Genomic DNA, 14,313 nt, shown 5'->3' with positions numbered 1-14,313 from the left:
TCTTTGGGGCACATACATGGAAGTAGAATTACTGGATCACATGGCAATCCTAGGTTACTTTTTTGAGAAATTGCCGTTTTCCACAGTGGCTACAGCATTTTACATTCCCTCCAACAATGGCAAAGATTTCAATATCTCAACAACCTTGCCAACACTTATTTTCTTTTTCTGTTCTTTTTAATTTTGTTTTTGCTTTTGTTTTTTGTATCCTGATGAGTGTAAAATATATCTCATTGTGGTTTTGAAAACGTCTTTCTTTAAATCTACTATTATGATGTATAATAGTAATGGATTTACTAACAGTAAAATGACCTTGAACTGCTGGAGTAAATCCCACCTTATCATGGTTAAAGACTTTTTTATGTAGTATTAGGTATTAGATCCTGTTTAATAATATTTTATTTACTAATTTTATATTCTTTTAACTATGTTTTGGCTGAAAATTGAATTCAGCCACTGTAGCTGAAGTAAAGAGATGTTTCTGGAGGGCAAATGGCAGGAAAAATAAGCAAAACAAGAAGAACCAAATCTTTTCTCTCATCTGTTTACACCTAGTTTCTCCCTCATCTCCCTATTGATATAACCTCACAGGAAACCATCATAGGCAACATCCCAGCCCCAGTGTCACAGAACAGAGTATAGAAGCTTGGTTTGGGAAGCTTTTTCTTAACTTATATATTTATTTTGCTAAGTTGCTTAATATTAATTGTACCTAATCATAAAGGTTGTTCCTAGTATCTCTATTTCTTCTCTAAATTATCAATGTGCTCTAATTGCAGTAAAAATAATGTTTACATGTCTGGTGGCAGGTGAGGAGGCAGCAGACTTTACAGTACTGAAGTGAAAAACCTGAATTTTACAAAGTTTACACTCAATAATATCTTATTAGTTGTTCATTACCTTCATTGGCACTGAAAACTTTATTCAAATTATTTTGATGGGTTTTTTTTGAGACATTTTTTTATTGTATGTCCAAATACATTCCTATTATTTCACTGCTATTATATTGAAAAAAGAAGACTTCTCTGCTTGAAGCAATAATGATGTTACAATTTACTTCATGGAGCAAAAAAAGAAATAGCCTGCTTTTATCAACTGCAGACGTCCTATCTATGTTCCTTTTGATGTTATTTCTTTTACTAAGCAATTTTCATTTAATTCTTTATAAAATCAGTTTTCTTCCATTCCCTTACTGAAGGTCAAAATGATTACCTGAATTTCTCACAAATTTTAAATAGCAGCTCCATTTTAGTCATTTTCAGTGGGCAGAGTAAAGAATACTGTGAAAAATCTTCAACTATGGATATTTAGAGTTAAATTATACTCTAATTGTAATTTAACAGGTTTTAGCCTTTTGGCACTACTTAACCTGTATAAAAACAATTCTTCATATTGTCCTCATGGCTGTGGCATTTCTGATTCTATTCTAGTATTCCAAAAATTACATCTACATTATCAAAGGTAAAAACTAAAAGATTTTCGGTTTTTCTCCAGGAGTAAAAACACCCCAACATTTTACATTTCTTTCTTAATTAAAAGAGCCTAAAATAACAAAATAATAAACACACACAAATATACAAGGCATGTGAATCACACTTAGTCTTACATTTAAGGAAAATATTCAGGTTAAAATTACCTTACTTTCAAGTTTCTTATATGCCAATACAGCTGTACAAATAACTACCTTATAATGGGTGTCAATTAGAATTGTCAGACACACAGAATGATTACCCTATAGGATTCACTTGAGAGTTTAATGAAAGCAGAGTTTAAGGAGCTGTGTACAGGTTTAAAGAACCTCAAGGGTTTGATGAAACACTCAGGTACCAGCTACGGTAAGAAGCCATTACACCCATAGTCCTGAAGGGGAAAGGGGAGAAAATGGTGCTACCCAGACTTCACGGCTCCAAGGAAAAGTGACCATCTGACATAAACTGAAACTGTAGAATACAGTCATTGCTAGAATGATGGTAATGCAGGGAGCAAGAAGGGGAATACATATCTAATGTGTTTCTCTATTTGTCTTTTAATATCCTGTTTACTATCCTAAGGCTTTCTACATGTTGAACCCAGGGAAAATCAGAGGGCAAGGAAACCTACCTTGGTGATGTAATATGTAGTGATCCGATTCAAACCTAAGTACTTCATTTTGGGGGATGCTAATGTAAATGGTATTGCGTTTTTAAATTCAAAGTCCACTTGTTCATTGTTAGTATACAGGAGAGTGATTAACTTGATTTAAATAGCCCTTCAAAGCTACACATTTACTATTGTATTATATAATAAAGCCACCTCAAAACAAAAACAAAATAATAAAGCCACCTGGACCAGAATCTAGCATATAGGAATACTATGAAACAATGTAAATGAGTGAGGTTCAGCTACCAGCAACAGTAATGAATAAATCTCACAAACAATACTGAATGAAAAAAGCAACACAAAAAATCATATGCTGTATGATACATTTACATAAATTTCAAACCCAGGCAAAATTAGCACATAATGTTAAAAAGTGAAGATTATGCTTACCTCTTGGAAAGATACTTTAGAGAGCAACTAGTTGCACATGTGGGGCACCCTCTGAGATATGAATATTCTGTCTGTTCATTTAGGTGGTGAAAGCAAGTTTGTATCTATATATGATACATGTAATTTAACATATGTATATTATGTACATTTTAAAGAGGAATTCCATTTGAATTTATTCAACATTTCTGATATTTTTTAGTATAAGGGATTTTCAGCATATTTACCCATGGCAGTTACCCATTTGATAAGATGATATAGACCTTAAAAGCAATGCATTTTTATTATAGCCCAGAAGGTAAAATTCCTTCATATGTTCATCCCCAGCTCTCTTTCTCTCCGTCTTTCTGTCTCTTTCCACCCTTCTCTCTGTATCTCTCTTTTACACACACATACACACACACACTCCACAATTTCTTGTTTATTCCCTTCCAATAAAGGATTATTTTTCCTCATCTTTGCTTATTGTAAAATGTAAATTCTCTTTCAAGATAGGAGTGAAAAGAACCGCTTCAGGGAGTAATTATAGTAAAAAAAAAACAAAACTCAATTTTGCAGTGAGGTAATTTATAATCTTAACTCACATTTTCATAATGTTTCTATTGATTTCTTCTGGACTCTCAGGAGCATAACACACAATAGTATTTCTAATTCACTTGCACATTTGCATTTAATAAAAATATAATATACCTCTCCTTATATCACTAGGTAAATAGTCATGTTTGATTTTTATTTCAATGCACTACACTTTTCCAGGTAAAAATTGATGAAATGGGCTTGTTTGTTTCAATTATCCTGATATGCACTAAATTGAAGCAACGTTTAATTTTTTTCTTGCTGGCTTTTCGTTTACTTTTAAAAACACAAAACATGAAATGGGGAAACGTATTCTTGAGATGTTATTCAGAATAATTTAGCAAACACAGAATATTATTTTATGTTTATAAGGCACTACAACCACATGTAAATTCATTTTTAACATAGCATAATGCAGTTCAATTACTGTAGTTAGAACTAGGAAGAGGATAGAGAAAAGAAACAGCAAACAATTTAAAGTGTTAAATGACACACAAAATCACAGAGGCTTTTAAAAAGCATGATTCTCTCCATGCCTGAATCTCTGGGGTAGGTTAACTTACCCACCCCAGGAAAACAAATTTTTAGAAGCATAAGAACTGCTAGTTTCACTGAAAAATTTTTTATGGGCCAGAATTTTTAATGTTATTTCCTCCCCTCTCCACCCCCAACCTGCCACAAATGTTTGAGGTTAATATGTACTATCCGCTATTCATGGAAAGGCAACCAAGACATCAAAGTATAAATTTTAAGTATGGCAGCACCAAGTCTGTCAGCTGGAATTCCAGCCTCGGTATATTTTATCTTGAACCCATGAAATTTTTTTTTTTTTTGGTAAGCTATTAACAAATTCCCAATTTGTCCAGATTTCTGTCTTCGTCTGAAATTTGAAAGAGGTTAATGACAGCGGCTTGCCTACCTCAAATTCCTGGAGAGCTCAGGAACGGCTCAGCATCCTCAAGAGGGAACGGAGAACCTGACACCTGATGGAGGCCATTGCCTCAGACCTGAGACCTGAAGGTCAGCGGAGGAAGGGCAGCGGATGGGGCCAAGGCCGGGAGGGGCCTGCCAGCACCGCCTCCTCCGCCCCCCGCCAGCAAGTCCCTTTAAAAAGCGTCCTTGTTCTTCGTGGCAGCATCTTTTTTTCACTGTCTCTGGTGCGGAGAGAGGCAGCTGGGAACCTCCGCGGCCCTGCCTACGAAACAGCGTTGAGCGCCACTCACCCGGTAGTGGTCTCTGGCCCTGCGCTCACCCGGGCTTGCCGGGCTGGGGGGCGGGGCCCGGGTCAGCTCCGCTCCCGCCCTCCAGGCCCCACAATCCCCCGGGTCTGCGGGAAGGCTCAGCTGCCAGTCTCAGCAGCGTGGAATTGCCGGAGGAGGGCATGGGGGGCACGTGACCGCAGGTCCACCAGGAAACTGGCCGGGGCTGTGGAAGGTTCCTCACCGCCTCCCTGTCCTTGCAATGTGCGTTCCGCCCACTATTCCCATAGCCAGGGCCTGTTCACGGTCTAAGCCTTGAGAGAGCAGTGTGTGGTTGAGACCTTCCAGAAGGTAGAGGTGACTGAACCCCGTTAAGGCCTCTATATACGCTGAGATGCTGGCGGGCAGGGGTGGACAGCTGCTAGTCTTGCAGCCGCTGAAGACAAGCCTGGTAAGTTCCTTTGCTGATTTAAGCTGCCACCTACCAACCTGGAGTGGGCTGCCTCTTTCTTAGGCCTCTCGCTGCCCCGGAGGCCAGTTTGTGAACCAAGAGTCCCCTCAGCTGTTCTCTATTTCCGCCGGGGCCCAGGCCATGCAAGTGGGGAAGGCGCCCGCGGCCTCCTTTTTACCCTCAGAGCGCTCCCTAGTGGCCTGTGACTGTCAATACATGTTGTTTCGGTAAAGATTCCAAAAAAAACAACAAAATTAAATTTTAAAAAATAAACTTTTTCAAACTGTTACTTTTTTCACAGAAAAAAAAAGACAAAAATATCAGTCACTTAAGAAGTGTGCAGAGGCACAATGAAATAGGGTTAGTGATAAAATATAAATATTAAATGTATGGGTCCTAAAGAAAAAACCAAATAATCAAAAAGCCCTTGCCGTAAGCCGGCTGAGGAAGGATGTGGACACAGGAGTCCCGTTCACTCCCTTGTTCTGCTGCTAACAAGCTCCGTGACTCTGGATGAGATGTTTAACTTCTCTGGCAAAAGCATTTAATGATAGGGTTTTAAAAGCATGATATTAGTTAATACTTGCAACTTAAATTAGTGCCTGTAACAAGATAAGTGCTATATATTGCAGTTATTATTATAATTAGTTTGTTGTCCAAATATCCTATAAAGTAGGAGGAAAATAAACCTTATTCTGTTTACAAAGAGAAAAAAAATCATGAAAAAGACCTGAAATCAGGGTTCTTTAATCTATTTGTGCTGCTCTGTGACCTTGGTAAAGGCATACATTCTCTGAGGCCTATTCTGTATCTATTTGAAAAGTGTAATTTCAGAGGGACTTTAAGATAATTATATTTAATAATAATATTTTTAAAAATGAAAGAATTAGAATGTTATTGAATTTCATCTCTAGTATCAATTTGCTAAATTTCTACATGTAAAAAGTTAAAAAAAATGGATAAAATACATGTTTAGTTATCCTATCAGAATGCTATTACACACTAAATTTTCAGTTTCTTTCCTAATTAAACCCTAATTTAATATAAAAGTTAGGGGAGAAATATAATTCTCACTGTTTTATAAAATTCAGGAAATAGCCCAACAGTGATAATCAGTAAATTAATTATATTGGTTGTAACAAAAAGTGATAGTGAATCGTAGCAAAATCATAGATTAAATACAGGCATACCTGGTTTTGTTGTGTTTCACTTTATTCAGATATTGTGTTTTTTACAAATTGAAGGTTTGTGGTAACCTTGTGTAAAGGAAGTCTTATCAGCCCCATTTTTCCAACAACATGATTTTTTAGTTAAGGTATGTATATTGTCTTTTTAGACATAACACTATTGTACAGTTGATAGACTTCTATAGTGTAAACACAGTTTTATATGCACTGGGAAAGCAAAAAAAAAAAAAAAAATCCTGTGACTTGCTTTATTGTGATGGTCTAGAACCAAACCTGCAGTATCTCTGAGGTATGCCTGTAATTAAAATCTGCCCATAGAAAAAAATGAAATATCTATAGATACACTAGTAGGAATGATATAAGCTGTTGTTGGTTAGGCAGCTATAGTCAATTCTCATTTTTGGTAGTAGTTATCTTCTATAATAGTGCCATAACACTGACTTAGTGAATACTGAAACAATTCTCATACAGGAAATACCGGGCTAGGTTCCTGTGAGTCTCTGGTCACAGCATTTTATCAACTGATCAATACATAACCTGGTTTTATGTATGTTTCTCTTTACAAACAGCTTATTTAATACATATTTTTATTCATTAACTTTGAATTAACTTCCAACAGCTCTATAACTCATGTCTGAACAAAGCTTATTTTAGACATCTATCTTCTCTGTAAGGCACATCACAGCCTTCTTAGGAACACTAGACAGCACTTCAGCACTATGCTTGGGGACCATTTTAAAAAGTGAAATCATTTAAAAAGAAGCACAAAAATGTAAAAATGCGTCATTTAATCGAGCACCAAAGGGGCACTTGTGTACAATGTGAGAACTGAAACAAAAGACAGAGTACCACCTTGTTCCACCTCACCTGGGAACAGGTGACTCAAATATTTCAGTACTGAGCATCTCTGTGAACAACTGTGAAAGTGCAGTAAGAACTGATTTTGGGGTTACCAAGACATTTTTAACAAGTGGGCAGATTTGTAAATATGGAATCTGCTAATAAAGGGGTTCAACTATATTTTATGACATGTTTCAGGTTCTGACTTCAAAGATGCTGTTTTACCCTTACTTATTTCAGGCAGTTTTTGGCACACTCATAAACATAAAGCTAAGCCATAAACATAATATATAAACATATAAGCATGACTGTAGTACATACACATAAAGCTAAGTCAACAAAATACTCATTATCCTTATGAGCCATTTCTGCCCAGGCCTTCAGACTTATTATTTTGCCATTTTACTAGGGTGAGCCGTGACGCTCATCCATGAATTTGTTTTGGTTCACCCCTCTGAATTTCAGAATCTCAAGCTGCTTTCTATAGAATAACCCACCTGAGCTTTGACCACCACACTTTAGCTGAAGCCATGTGGTGACTTCCCAAAGTGCACAGCTTCCTTATCGCTGTTCCATTCAATATTCAGATGGGGGGATTTATATGATACTCATGTAGGCATTCATGCCATAGATCCCCCCGTCACTTATACCTTATATTATTTCCTGCATAATGCACTTGACCTTTCAGATTTACCATTATAAATCTGGAAAATAAACCCATTAGGCAGAGCACTCTGTTCATCCTCTGCCCACTTCTCTGACCTTGATTATTCTTGTGTATTATTACCCAGGAGAAATAAATACACAAAGAGCCTGTATACACACTGAGAATTTCATGAGTCATTTTAATTATTAAATTTTTGTTCTCTTGATTGATAAGGTTAAGTAAAAGACTCTAGTCATGAATATCATTAAAGTGATATCATAAACTTTATGATTAGTTTTGTCTTAAAAAAGAAAAGAAAAAAACAAAAACAAAAAATTTCATTGAAAAGACCTGAAAATAATCACCACCTCTATAAAAATAATATTCTTAGTGCCAAGATTATGGTTTCCAAAATGACATTGTAAGAAGAGATTTGCTTACCTCAAGTTACTGAGAATATTGTACTGTCTTAAGTTAGAGAATCTGTATCCATTTATGTCTTATATTTAGGCCTACAGTCCTACTGAAATTGATTTTTTGTGTAAGGTGTTAACTAAGGGTAATGGCATATTATGTTCTCATGTCAATATTTAATTGACCATGCACAAGTTAATGAAAACACCAGCAGTCAAAAAAATGTGGTCAACAAGCCAAATCTCTTTTTGTATGACCAATGAGCTAAGAAAAATTTTACGTTTTTAAATTATTGGAAAAAGAAAAAACAAGGTAATATTTTGCGACATGAAAATTGTATGACTCAATTTGTTTATTCAGTAATACAGTTTTATTAGCATATAGCCATGCTGTTTTGTGGGCATCTTGTCTTTTGATATTTTCAGATGGAATTGAATCGTAATAGAGATGGTGTGGTGTGCAAAGCCTAAAATGTTTATTATTTGGCACCTCACAGAAAAACTTGCTGGTTCCTCGGAAAGATTCACTTTACTATTGTACTGCAGTGTCACCTCTGACAAAAATCAAGTGACTATATATGGTCAGGTGTATTTTTCAACTCTCTGAGTGACCCATTATTCTACGTGCCTATCTTTGCACCAAAAGTACACTTAGCAAATTACTGTAACTTAATAATATTTCTTGATATATCAAAGTATAATTTCTCCAGTTGTGTTGATGTAGTTATTTTTGGTTCTTCTTTCCATTTCGTATTTTTTATATCAATTTTAGTACAAATGTGTTATTTTTCCACAATATAGCTCCTGGATTTTTACTAGAATTGTATTAAAGTATAGATCAATTTGGGGAGAGTTTATATATATATATATATATATATATATATATATATATATATATATATATATATATATATATATGATAATGAGACTTCCAACACATGACCGTTAAATATTCTTTTATTAAATTAATTTTCCTTTTCAATTTATCTGAATGTTTAGAAATTTTGGTGTAGATATCTTCCACATCCTTAATTATATTAGTCTATCTATTTGATTTTATCCTATTGTGAGAATATGTTAAATAATTTTTTTTTCTACTGCTGGAGTAGTTTGGAAATTATTTTGAATTCCCTATGTACACAATATTATTGCCTGCACTATTGACCCTTTTAATTTCCTGACTCCAACACATATAATTTTAATTTCGTTCCCTTGCCTTTGTTGAAATAACTTTCTAGGCCCAAGACTGAGCTGCTCCTGCCTTGGGTACCACATCAGCAAAACAAAACTTAGATAACATTTATGTTCCTATAAATGCTTACCTTGACCAGAAACACAGTATATCCAGTCAGCCCATCCCCAAACACCAAGCCAACTCTGGGCCTTCTCACCTGAGCAAGCCTGACTATGTGGCCCCAGCCAATCAGATATTTTCTATTTGTCTCTTCATTTTTCTTTAACCTTTATCCTATAATAACTTCGTGCCTTCCATCCCATTTTTCAGTGCTTCCAAAGGAGACTGTCCACTTCATGATGTGTTAAATAAAATTTGTTTGTATCACCTACATTGTTTACTTTAATCATTTTTAACAGTTTTTGGAGATAAGAAATGGGATCTGCAGCTGAGTGCCAATGGCTTGCAAGATAAGACACACAGGCCAGGTGCCATGGAACCCTTTGAGTTCACTGGTCCTCTAGACCTTACTGAGGACCTTGGGTAAGTCACTCTTGGATGTGAGTTCTGCTTCTTTGCATGCAACTCTGTGATTAAAAAAAACTTTATTTTAAAAACATATATATCTATATATAGAGAGATATAGATACAGATTTTTTTTTCCAGAAAGGTTCTGGGGTAGTTTTATTGGAGTCAGCTGGGTGGCAGCCATTAGGGGACTCAAAAAGCTTCGAGGTAAATCCACAGCAGAAACAGCTGGGAAACTTGGGAAAATAAGAGATTCTCACTATTTTGACCATCAAAATTAAAATCTAAATAGTCACAAGTCAGACAGTTAAAATACATTAGGGCTTCTGTCACTATAAAGAAATCTTCAAGTGAAAGGAGCAATAGATCTATTCTAATGGGAATCTTGGAAGCCAAAGCCACAAGATTGGTGGGCACGGTTGGTAGTGTGCTCTCCACCTGACTGAGAGACTCTTGTGCTAGGATACATTGGTCATGGAATGGGTTAGATTGATACTTGGTCACCAGCCAATCTCAAGAAAATTTCTGTATAATGAAGTACACTGTAAAACACCACGAAATCCCCAAGCCAGTGTCACATCCTTAATTTGGTTCTGAGAGACCCAAGGTTCAATTAAAGAAAGTTTCAAAGAATTGAGTGTGCACTTGCTTATTTTATGTCTAAGAACTGTAGTCCTAGAAGCTGTAGGTATCTATAAATATGGTAAAATCTTACTAAGACAATCTAGAATTATATGGCCATTATGGGAATGTTCCAATTAGATGAAATCGTTCATTTGAGAAGTTTACTTGAAAGCAGGAGTTCCCAAATCAAACAAACAAATGGGATACCTATTTTAATTGGCATGCAGAAGTCTTCAAATGGCTTCAAGATTCCAAATAGCTTATTTGAAAGATTCCTTACAAAAAGCTAATAAAAATTAAAGATATAAAAGGTACCTAAACCAAAAGATTATAAGACTGACTTGATTCTTACTACCCCCCCTGTATCCTCTTTTAACTTGAATACTCATTCTACTGATTCTTTATCTGAATTGCCTTTCCACTCTGAAGAGACCACAAGACCATAAACAAAAGTTCACCAAGTTAGTGGTCTTAAAACTGCAGTAGCTCCAAGGCCAGAAACCTAAAGCAACACCTGGGCCTCCCCCACTGCACTTTCTTAGGTGTTCTTCATGAGAATACTGGTCTGGAAAATGGTGTCTCATTTGCAATCAACTGAGACACTAGAAAAAGATTGTCCTTGAAGACTTTGTGCAAATTCTTCCACACCAACTTGAATGCCCCGTATCTACCCTTGCTGGAGACCCCCATATGGGCCGCTCCCAGGGTAGATGAGATCCCAAGGAACTCTTCAATAAACTGCTACTAGTTATTCCCTTAAACAACCTAAGGGAAACTAAAATTAAAATTAATGGAAAACTTTGCCAAATTCTGATAGATACTGGAGCTACACTCTTTTCTTTAAACCTACTCGCTCTAGAACCTGCAGATGGGATCCTGGGAAAACTGGCAGAAGCCAGTAAAGGATGAGAATTTTTAATAGAATCAGTTCTCCTGGATCTCTGCAGTGCCTGGTCGAGAAAGGAAGGTAAAATTTCATTTGTTCATTCCATTCCAAATCCAGACTCTTGTGAATCTGGCTTTGGGCTGCGTATTGGTTATCAATCCGTAAATTACTTTCCCAAGGACAGCTATTGCCTTCTTGTTTGTCTCCTTTTATGTCCTGAGAACTTGCCTTGGCTTTCTGCTTGCATGGGGCACTCAGGTTGTTGGTTCTTGTGTACAGAGGCAGGTCAACCCTCAGGTTGGGGGCCCAAAAATATGGTCAGACAGAAATGTGGGCTGTATTCTATTTGTGGCTAGGGTCTTACTCTCTGTTGCCAGCTCTTAGTGGAGTCGTCTAAGTCCTTCTTTCTTTTGGGTATCTTTGAGAGTGTCTCTGGATCTTGGGAGGAATGGCATCTTTTTCACCCTCTTACGGTAAACCTCTTCCACCCATGGGGTCATTCAATACTGCCAAAAATAACCTCATAGAAACCTTATTTTTAGGTTTTCTACTCTAACCTAAGTGAAACTATGTACCCAGAGGGAAAGAAAAACATTTGAAAGACAAACAGCTTTAAATCGAGAACATAGGAATCATGTAATTTTAGTCAGCAAACTGAAAGTTAGATAACTTTTATGTTCCTGTAAATGCTCCCCTTGACCAGAAATGTAGTCTATCCAGTCAGCCCAACCCCAAACACCAGGTCAACTCTGGGCTTTCTCATCCAAACCAGATTGACTATTTGGCCCCAGACAATCAGATATTTTCTGTTTGTCTCTTCCTTGTTCCTTTTTTTATTATTATTATTTATTTATTTATTTATTTTTTAGCTGAAAATCTTTTTTTTTTTTTTAACGTCTCTATTGGAGTATAATTGCTTTACAATGGTGTGTTAGTTTCTGCTTTATAACAAAGTGAATCAGCTATACATATACATATATCCCCATATCTCTTCCCTCTTGAGTCTCCCTCCCTCCCACCCTCCCTATCCCACCCCTCTAGGTGGTCACAAAGCATGGAGCTGATCTCCCTGTGCTATGTGGCTGCTTCCTGCTAGCTATCGGTTTTACGTTTGGTAGTGTATGTATGTACATGCCACTCTCTCACTTCTTCCTTGTTCTTTAACCTTTATTCTATAAAAGCTTCCTGCCTTCCACCCCACTTTGCAGTTCTCCAAAAGAACATTGTCCATGTCAAGAAGTGTTAAAGTTTGTTTGTATCACCTAAATTATTTTATTTAATCATTTTTAACACTTGATTATTCTGACTAGTATCTCCAGGACATCATGGATATAGTGAGTATCCCTTTCTCATTCTAATAAAGCTTTCAATATGTTGATATTTGTTTTGTTGTAGAGATCATTTATGCAATTGAGAGGTATCCTTTCTATTCTTGTCTTTCTAGGAGCTTTAATCATAAATTGATGTTGATTTCAATATTATATTTCATCTATTTTTATTTAATATATTTAATATATTTCATCTATTGCTGTGCTCATATGATTTTTTTCCTTTTTTACATTAATGTTGTGAATTATGTTTTTAAATATCACATACATTTCATGCAAACTAACTTAACTAAACGGAAAAACCAAGCTTATAAAATAGTCAAGTAAATGAGTGAAGAGAAATCTCTTAGACACTTCTAACCATCGGTACCTCATTGCATTACACCTTAGGAATAGTTTCCTGAGAAGATAGGAAGATACCTAAGGTTTCAATATATACTCATTTTAGGTCTTCCAAAGGGAATACCTAACCTATGTGGCTAGATCTGTCTCTTTCTCTTGTGTACTAAAGATCACTTTTGCCATATTAGAGGGATGGAACTGTAAGCCCCACCCATCAACCTCCAGGAGGGGGAAGGGGGAAGGGGACTGGAGATTCAAGTCTATAAACACTCTGGACTGACTGAAATTCAGAGAGCTTCTGGATTGGTGGACACATCAAAGTACTACCCCAGTACCTCACCCTATGCAGCTCTTCAATTAGCTGTTCTTGAGTTGTATCCTTTGCAATAAAATGGTACAGAAGTAAAGTGTTTCCTGAGTTCTGTGAGTCATTCTAGCAAATTATCGAACCTGAGGAGGGAGTTGTGGGAACAGCTGAATTTATAGCCGGTCAGTCAAAATACGGATGGTCCCTGGGACTTACCGTTGGAGTCTAAAGTGGGGCAGTTTTTTGGGACTGAATCTGCACCCTGTGGAGTCTGTGCTAACTCCAGATAGTGTCAGAATTGAATGCAATTGTTGGATATCCCATTGTTGTCACAGAATCGGAGAGTTAGTATGAAAAACCCACACAATGTGGTGTCAGAAGTGGTGTCAAGAAAAAAGACACCTCAGTATTAAATAATTATTAGCTTTACTGTTTTTTTTTTTTTAATTTCACTGTAAATGCATAACTGACAAAAGAGATTTTAATATTTTGAGAAATTTTTTAAAGGTTGTTGAACAGTCATAATTTTTCTCCGGTGACTATTAATCTAGCTTTGTATGGTTTCAGCTTGCATAGTTATGTTTATATTCTGGCACTACCATGCAAAGTGAGGACAACCTATATAAAGTTTGTTTAGGTTTTTTATTTGTTTGTCTTTGCCCTTTTATAGCAAGGGAATAAGCCTTAGCCCACGTGTGATTTGGATGAAAAAAGAGTATACAAAGAAGAAGCAAAAGTAAAATCTGAAGCTTCTTAGACATTCCTCAGTATTTTATTATTCCAGCTATAATGGAGAAAGAGGAAAGAAAATGTCATTCCCATCTTGTGCTGAGAGGTTTAGGCCCTGAAGCCCTGGGCTTTGGTTTTATTTTAAGTTTCCTTTTTGGTTTGAGGGACCTAGCATTTAACTAGTATTTCAGTTTATAAGTGAATAGCTGAACAATACAAATGTTCCTTCTAAAACTATGTTAATTACCAAATAAAGAACTAATTGCATATAATCAGTGGAACAAACCCAGTGTGTCCTATCAGATAATTAGTGTGAGATCTAGTAAAAATATTTCCAAGTTTTAGCCAAATCTATTATTATCAGCAGACAACTTGAAATATATTCTTGGGGGGGGGGGGGGGCGGGTAGGTACTCCAGAAATTGCATAAAAATTGCTATGTCATTTAAATAGATTAATATGCTTAAATACCCCCTACCCCATTAACTACTGAAGAGCTGCAGTAGTCTAGAAAATAATTGTGCATATGTTTAAATTAATAAAAATTCACATATAATA

This window comes from Eschrichtius robustus, chromosome 18 (assembly GCF_028021215.1).
Source record: "Eschrichtius robustus isolate mEscRob2 chromosome 18, mEscRob2.pri, whole genome shotgun sequence".
Lineage (NCBI taxonomy): Eukaryota > Metazoa > Chordata > Mammalia > Artiodactyla > Eschrichtiidae > Eschrichtius > Eschrichtius robustus.
Note: the sequence above shows the minus strand (reverse complement) of the source record.